This window comes from Acromyrmex echinatior, chromosome 2, assembly GCF_024713525.1.
Source record: "Acromyrmex echinatior isolate Ae372 chromosome 2, ASM2471352v2, whole genome shotgun sequence".
NCBI classification, from domain to species: domain Eukaryota; kingdom Metazoa; phylum Arthropoda; class Insecta; order Hymenoptera; family Formicidae; genus Acromyrmex; species Acromyrmex echinatior.
In genome coordinates, this window is record NC_141853.1 from 6,310,852 (window position 1) to 6,320,252 (window position 9,401).

The 9,401-nt window shown below is 30.2% G+C and overlaps 2 protein-coding genes across 2 annotated transcripts in view; both read left to right on the forward strand.

The window, feature by feature from the left end:
* LOC105154354 (dystrophin, isoforms A/C/F/G/H) overlaps window positions 1-9,401 on the forward strand; it is a 462,027-nt gene that overhangs the window by 263,739 nt on the left and 188,887 nt on the right. The gene's annotated exons all lie outside the window — the stretch shown is intronic.
* The window catches only part of LOC147910432 (uncharacterized), a 97,644-nt gene that overhangs the window by 58,064 nt on the left and 30,179 nt on the right, over window positions 1-9,401 (forward strand). The gene's annotated exons all lie outside the window — the stretch shown is intronic.

Genomic DNA, 9,401 nt, shown 5'->3' on the forward strand with positions numbered 1-9,401 from the left:
TCGGATTGTAGCGGATCGATCGACGATTGCAAACGTGCCGTCAATTGAGGATGATAACATTTTTTCGTGAAAAAACTGCACCGCAGATAAAACTCGTGTGCAAGCAATAGTCTGTGTTTTGTGTAGGATATAGATTTAATCACGCAGATTTGACAAATTTATTACTCGAAAAATTATTTTATCTTGCTTGTTTAATAACGTCAACTATTAATTCTTTAAAATGGAGTCTATTATTAGAAATTAATTAATACCAAATTTATATTTATATTATTAGCGTCTCAGATCGATTGTGTTTAATGTCCGAACGTTTCGTCGCAGTCACATCTGAGATAATTAAATTTAAATTAAGAATATATATTGTATTTATAATATCTAACTTTAACCGATTATTGACGTTCTCTTTCATATTTATAGTTAATACCATTTTTATCCATTTAGATTCAATTTTAATAACTTTACTTAAATTAAAAATTTGAAATTCGGGAATTTTGGAAGTTCGAGAATTTGCGTTTTTGCACATCCGATACAGAGGGAGATGAAATATTCTCTGAAAAGCGAAACGTAATAGATAAATTAATTTGTTATAAATTACATTCTGTTGCTATTCGAGCAATTCGATGTAGTTTCCCGCGACTCATATTTCTGCGTATTTCCGAAAACATAGGTAATTGATTGCCCGCGGAATTGCGGGCAAAAATGGAAAATCGTGCAATCCGTAACATGGCGATCGTGACTCAACTACGATCGACAAATCAATCGGATATATACGCTGATTCCGATCGACTATCACACTGATGCCCGAAAGAGGAATAGAACTAAGTCCCTTTGCAAGTCAGTTGGGCAATCTGTACCTACCACACTCATTTGCATCGGTAGCCGTTCGTGCGTTTTCCGTACAGGCCTCTCCTCTGCGCATTAGACAGCGAGGCTGGAAACGGGTCTGCAATGGGAATAGATTGTTGCATAGATTTTGCATTCCCCGAGAGCGCGTTCTGGACCACGTTAACGCTACACAGACGGTGCTTGCGCTGTTCCGTGCTAAAGCAGAAGCCAAAGCCAACGAAGTTTCATGTCTGGCCGATTGATTGCATTCCTCGACGAGCTGTTGCTCGCGCCACGGGTATTTCGGAGTTAGTTATTGAAAATCACTAACCGCGCTGTGATTCTATTCCATTTCGTTTCATTAAATCCGATTTTACTCTTACCGCGACGGCGCGTGTTTCACGCGAGAAATTAATACGGAGATTATCCCACATTATCTTCTGCAAGATCGCCGTGTCGTCGATAAATGCCGTAGCGCGATATGTCGCGAAATATTACAATTATACACAGCGAAATGTACACGTTTCGAGTTGATGAGATTGTTGTTATACGTTTGTTGATATACGTATACTCATTTTCTCTCAAAATTTATTCGTAAACAATTTTGAACTGTGCGAAATAAATGTGGGAAATAAATAGAAGGCAAAAAAAAAACACATTGATGATAAAATCGCATTTTATTATTTTTTTGTTTAAGGTTTTAGGTTTTGTAAAATATTATTCGGTGTTGTTTAATTTTTTCAAACAAAATTTACTTGATCGTGTTTATAGGAACACTTAGGATAGAAGAATGCAATAAATTTATCATAAATGTCGAACAAAATTTGTAAGATTAATAAGTACTAGATGAGTTAGCTTGTGCTCGCTGTACGCGCACGAATACGTTAGTTTTCTATAAAATCAACGCGCAGTTTTCGCTTTTAACTGGCAGGAAAAAGGTATCGATGCGATTGATTGCATTCCAGTGAAGCCACCATCCGATGCATTGCACAGTCCGTTATTGAAAATCACTGACTCTATTGAATTTTTTTTACGGTATAACGATCTATTTTATTAAATTTTATTTGGTATCGACATTTATATATGTTCAAAAATTATATAGATAGATAATCTTTTGTAATGTTTATTAATAAATAGGTCAAAACTATATCGAAGGTATCATTTTTCTATTTGTTATTCGCTAATGGTAAAAATATATGCCATTAATTTTGCTTTGGAAATACGTAAATGAAGTAATAATGAAGTAATTGAAATGTAAATGAAGTAATTAAAATTATTAACTTTATACAAAATATTTTGTTATTCAAAATTATTATGTAATATTGAATGTTTTATATTTTTTTATTTGATATTTCTATAAATCATTATTAGAAAATGATGGAAAATGCAAAAAGTTTATACCAATTTTAGTTTTATTCTTAAATCGCTATTTTCATTACTAGTAGTACCTATATATCAGAACACAGCCTAAGTAAGTTATAAGTATACAAAGCTTTATTAAAATTAGAATTTGACACTTTACGAAATTCTTTTGTGAGAAGCATTTGCACATTTTCCCTTTACATTTCTAAATAATCTCTTTTATTATATATATTTAGTGCAAAATCTGTTTTTCAATGGTAAGTCTTTCAAATTTGTAAACGATGCTACCACGTTGTATTACTAATGATAAACAAAGGATGATACACAAATTCAATAAAATGCAATCCGCAGTACATTTATGCGCCAACTAGCAAAACAAAACATTACACAGATGAGAGATACAGAGCTATCGTTTGATAAAATAGGTTAATTTTGTTGGAATATTCGAAAATATCGAAATGCTTTACAGAGAATAGGTTTTCCGCTTGCAATTAAATTTTATCGTATATTGCGATTTTATTATTATCAGATTATTATATATCGTGCATAGTAACGCATAAAAATGGTATGTATTTTTATCCATTATAATTTTGTTGATATTATCGTACTGCAATTGAAAGTAGGTTAATTACGGAAATTCCGATATAAATTTCACGATGTAAAAACGTTTCCGAATTGTGCGGATTTCGATCGGCCGATGTGGTTTAACTAAACTGAGAATACACACGCACGTTTCATTCAAAGGCGTTAGTCTGCTACAAACATTGATTGAATTTCGAAATTCCGCTCATCGGTATTGCTCTTTCTGAATTTGGAATATATATGACGGTGCGAATAATTGAATAAACTAATCCGAATCAAATCCGAGTAAACTGTTAAATTATCAGAAATTAGAAATCATTTGGATTTTTGAAAAAAAATTTAAATCGTTAATTAAAAGAGAAATAACAATAATAAAGTAAGAATATTCGTTTTTCTTGTAGTCGATTGTTATACCTCTCAACACAATTTTCTTTTTATTTCTAGAGAAAGTTTATTCTTGTATATGAAACCTATCTTTTGCGAATTCTCCAAGTTCGATGGCTCGCTTTTATTCACGGTAGATAATATACTTGAAACAAACAGCCGGTAGCAACAATAACAATTGATATTCGAGAATACTTCCGTTTTTCTTTAATTCGTTCTAATTAGTGCAAACCGGCGTTAACGAAGGTTTCACTTCCGTGGGAATTAATTAAGGCGGTTTCCGAACTTTGCTAGTGGTGGTCGCCGGTGGGTGGCTGGTGGCTCAGCAACGGCCGAGCTCTCCCCTAGCATAAAGCCCGAGAAGGCGAAAAAGGAGCAGTAAAGGGGGCTACCTTACTGAATATTCATATATTGTAATCAACCTCTTGCGGATGGTGAGTTAGGTACATGGTGCCCAGCGCACGTAGGTATGAGCACGCACGGGCTATCCTCTCATCTTGCGCCTTCTTCAAGCGCATGCCGATGTTTTCCGCAGTACACTTTCCGCAGTGCGATGTGCGCGAAGTTAAGAGGCCGCAATCAACGCGCGGGATACAATGCATACACAGAGCCCGACCGGTGTTCATTAATTTTGCGTATATCATGAGAACGAGACAGTAAATTTAATCCTAAAACTCCTTTCTGCCGTATATGTTTAAGTGAGTGTAATTATTTATATTCTTTATGATAGTTTTGTTTTTTTTAAAAACAATGTTGCTTAAATTCTTGTAACGAATAATACAAGCTTAAATATATAAGCGTATATTTAGACTTATATTGTATTATTTGTTACAAGAATTGCAGCAAATTTAGAACGATAATAATTAATCAAAAATATCAGTTTAACTTTTTTTCTATCTGTCATCATACAATACAATTCTGCGCGATCTTAATTTCTGTCTGAATTTAATTAATATCTCATAAAATTTAATACTAGGCTTACCGCTCTCTCACTATTCATTAATTCTCGGAGTGGAAGAGCGATAAGTTAATCAGCTAAGGAGCTTTCTTTGCAGTCGCTGCGCGTTAGTTTCTTGGCTTTTGAAGATTTATAAAGTTTGGGGTTTCAACTAAAATTCGATAATAGAATGCTGCTCAGCAGAAGTATTACGCAGCTTGTCATCTAACCGGGTTGAGTTTCTGAAACATGTTGTAAATAATATTTAAACTTAAATAGAGTTTGATAAAATTAAACTAAAATTTGTTTATGTATTATGAATCATATATAATTATATAAAATTATATTATATATAATATATATATAATTATATGTAATTATAGTATAATTATACAATAAATTCTTCATCATGTATTTACATATAAATACATAACAATAGTTCTCTCTTCAACCGAGTAACACAGAAAAGCTATTTCAGATGCTATTCCGAAAATATGTGAACATTCGTAAAAATTGTAACTTTGTGTTTATTTATGAAAAAGTATATTTTAACTACACATGTTCCATTTCACAGCATCTATTGAACAAATCTATTACAGTATATATCCATTAACATTCATGAATCATCACGAAATATCAGTTTTCGTACGATCATAAAAATTAAACAACGCTAAATGTGAATATAGTTTGGGTTGAGAAGTTGCTTGGAAATATCATGAAATTTATTCTCAAATTTTTTTATTATGAATTTGTCATTTGTATTCTAGAATGTGATACTAATTAATAATATTTATTTTAGAAATAAAACTGGATTAATTAGTACTTTTAATTTTTTCATACCATAATAATTATATATAATTTTATATAATTATGTATGAATATATTTTATATATTTGTATAATTATACGTAACTATTTATATAAAAATTTTTACCGAAGTTAATATCCATATAAACATACTTTGTCATATTATTGTCTTTTTCGTTTTGAAGGTATTGTACGAAACAATTTTGTTATTTTGTACACAATGCATTATCATTATTATATGTCATCTATCCTCATATGTATTTTCTCCATTCTTTTCCTTGTAATTAAATCTAAATAGAATTTCATTGTATGAATTTACAGATACTTCCAATTGTATTGCAGCCTATTATGTGTTTTTGAACGAATATTTCTTGTTAGTCGAACTAAATCTGTTTAATTAAACTTGATCAGCCATTCATTTCTCTTCAGGATAAAACAGATTGTTGCTTTACCTTTAATTAACTTTGTGTTGCGTACAACTGTAACGTGACGAACAGAAGCTCAATTTATTAAGAAGTAAATGAGAGTTATTCAATAATATCTCTTAATTCATTATTAACGAGAGATTTCTGTAAACACTTGTCAAATATTGTGTGTAAATTTTTCTGAATACATGATTTGTAATAAATAAGGAAGTAGCGGAAGCGATTATTTTAATATCAGTATATCAAATTAATACATATGTAAAAATATTAAAGTTAAATTAATAATGTTAAAGCAAATTTGATTTTATTAATTTAACAAATTACAAAATTTTGTAATCACATAAAATATCAGTATTATGGTAAAGGATTAGAAAAAAAAACGGATTGGAATGCGAAAAATTTTCTCTTTTGAATTCGTATCGAGTTTATAATTGCCTTTATATTTCATATCTTCTTTTTAAAAAAGTATATAAAGCAAATAAATTTATTTTTGCTATATTACGTACTCGTATTTTTGTGGTTTACATTTTGTTGTCAATATAATTACTGATGAATTTAAATGTTATTTTCTTTATTTTTATTCGACTGATTTTCACATTGAGATTGCAAGAGTAAAAAAATTATTGCACTTGAAAGAAGACAACGAGACAATTTTAGCTCGCATGACGATTGCTTTATTAAAAATATTCATGTTTATATTCATTCCTTGGTTTTGCGTTAAGCGCATTTATGCCATCTTATCGTGATTTTAATCAGAGGCTTTTTGTCGCGTTGACCTAGTCTCATCTTTCCTCTTTCACCATAATCTTTATTCTTATTCGTCACAGGAAACCATAATTCTTTGTTACATTCGCGCGCAGAGTTGTCAAAGAGAGAAACCAAGGAGAGTTAAAAACGAAGGCTCGTATTGTCATACGCATACAACGCGATATCCATCTGGTCTTTAATAAAGCTCGTATAAAAGCTTCTTTGAGAATTTGTGTCACCTTTAGAATTTCAATTATAAATGTATCGTGCGCTTTTTCTCGGTTTCTTGATAACAATAAACGATGCATTATAATATGTGATAAAAATTTTAATTAATTTTAGTTGGCTTTATCAATTAGTTATATGCAACAAACCATTATGTAGCAAAAATCAAACGTTGCAGAAAAGATATAAAATGTTACCAAATATTTCTACAAGAAAAAGTTTTTTCTATCATTAAGGAGTCAATTTCATTTTAAACAGAGAGAAAAAGAGTTTGATTCTGCATAGAATAGCTATTTATGCGTTTCTTTATTTTTTTTGTATTGTATATAGAAATTTTATCTGGTTAACAAAATGAATCCATAGTATGATATAGATATAGTAAATGTATTGATATTATTTTACACATTAAAAAGAAAAAAATTGATAATATTTTATTTGTAATTGTTAATAAATAATTAATTCTGAACTTAATTAATAAATGATTATATATGATTTATGTAAATCTATATACATATATGTATAGAATAAGAATATTACATCATCAATTCTATTTATGAATTCTTAATTTAATCGACAAATACAGAGAATATATTTAACTCGAATGAAAATTTATATAATTAAAATAATTAATTAGTTAATCATTATAATTAATTACTAAGCACAATTAATAGTCGATTAAACAATCAAATCGAAAATAGAAAAACAAAATTGAACAATGCTAACTAATACTGGCAATAGTTCACTTATATTCTAATGTATTCGAGAGTATTATCATGATGATTATATGTCAATAGTGAATAGGAAATATTGATATATGTTACACATTTTCGGGTGCGAGTTAGAAAAGAGGAACATTTCACATAACATGTATTCCGCTATTAAGAAAGGAAAGAATAAAAGATCCTTAGGCGATTTCGATTATTCGATTTGAGTCTTCGTGGAGATAGTCTCTTCTCATCTTTTCTTTTCGTTCTGTTATTGCTAACAATGCGACATCGTTGTTCGGTGTCCAGTGAATGCATTGATTTTTTTCCTTCTTTTCTTTTTTAGTTTGCAACATTGCGCAGCATTGACGCACACTGAACACAAAATGAACATCGAATAAGTGAGAAAATAACTGTTTACTTTTACTGCAGTTATATAGCTACACATATTTAGAATTATATAAGTAGTATTGCCATCTGTATTTTCATATTTGTGAATACATATTAATTCATTTTAGTCTTTTATAGATAGCTATAAAGATTATAGCTTTGCATAAATAATATGCAAAAAAGTATTATAATCCTTTATTTGTTAGTAGATATGTGATAAGAGTGTTATCAAGTGACATAACTGTGTCAAATACATACCACAGCGAGGTAGATTGATTATCTTTATATATGCAAGTTCTTTAATTTAAGAGTGTTTATTTTGGAAATGGCTGAATTGATCAAGTTTTTAGTAGATAGCTTGTTAAATATAATAAGAGCAAAAATAATTTGCAAAATTATATCTTTCTTGAAATATTTCTTGGACTTAGTAAGAAAGGAAAAAAAGATTTTTATTACATATAACTTTACGATGCAAATTGTATTATTATACACGATTGCAGTAAAAATATAGATAATAATACGTAAAGAAATTTCTGAAGATTTATAAAATTTCAAAATATCTTTATAAAATGTCTATTTTTTATATAATAAACATAAAAATACGAATAAATATTTTTTGTTGTTATATAATTATTTGAAAAAGATTGAATATCGAGATTATTGAAGGAAGTAAAGATCTGTGGAAGAAATTTACATTTCACAGTTTTAACTATAGAAAGTGAACGACAAAAAAATATTATTGTACGTTTTATTCCGATATCAAATGAAAAATTAAGTTAATTTAATAATAACGACTTGTCTTTAAAAATTAATCTATTTTTTTATGAAATTATAATTAAAAGTGATTTCGCTCAATTAAATTTTTTAAATTTTCTTTTAATATTTGATAACTTTATATATATATATGTGTATATATATATATATATATATATATATATATATATATATATATATTGTATACATACAGAGTGCGTCACCAAAATCTGAACAAATCGAACAATTCTTTAAACAAAATGTTTTTAATGAAAAATTAAATATTACAAAAAATCCTTTTACATGGCACTTGGGGGACGCCTAATGTAGAGCACAATTATTCGATATATCCTCCATTAGCTTGAATGACGGCCTCTATTCTCGGTCTGAAGCATTCGCATGCACGCTGTAATGTAGCGCTGTCCATGCCGAATGCTGCCTCAATAGTGGTCCTTAATGACGTCACATTGGGATGTCGAGACTTGTTTGTGACCCTTTCAACGCTCCATACGTAGTAGTCCAAGGGATTGCCTGTTGGGAAGTCAGAATTTCTTGGACCAAAACATATCGACGTTGTCTGAGAGCCAATTTTGAATCAAATGACTCGTATGAGCCGGTGCACCATCCTGCTGAAAAACATATGGCCTTCCGGACGCCACAGTTTCCATCCACAGCTTCAGTACATCCATCAGAACGCGCAATGATTGCCCTGAGTCATCCGAAATCAGCGCTTGAGCCCTTTCAACAATTGCGAGGGTCTTCGCGGTGCCTTCTTTCGAGTGACTCTTCCTCGCTGGCATGCTGGAACCTTCGTTGGACTTCTAAAGCCGTATATTTTGCCACAACGTCATAAACGATTGATCTCGGGTATCCAAAGAACCGAATTATTTCCATTGTTGAGCGCCTAGCGTGAAGGCCTTCGATGATCGCAGGTCTTCGATTATATTCCGCGCTTGGTTTTAACATCGCATTTTGAGAATATGACTGTTTACTAGAAGCATCAGGCTTTTTCAGACGCCAACAATAACCTCTGACGGAGACACAATATAGCGGAAAATTTAAATTGAAATTTGTCCGGATTTGATGACGTACTCTATGACGTATATACAATGACATATGTTTTAATAAAGTGATTGTTTTATACTTGCGACTGTTTTATACTTTGTATAAAATAATTTAATAATTTATATTTATAAATTAAAAATAAATATAAATTGATTGATGTGACACATTGTAATTAATATATAATATTTTGTTGTTTCAG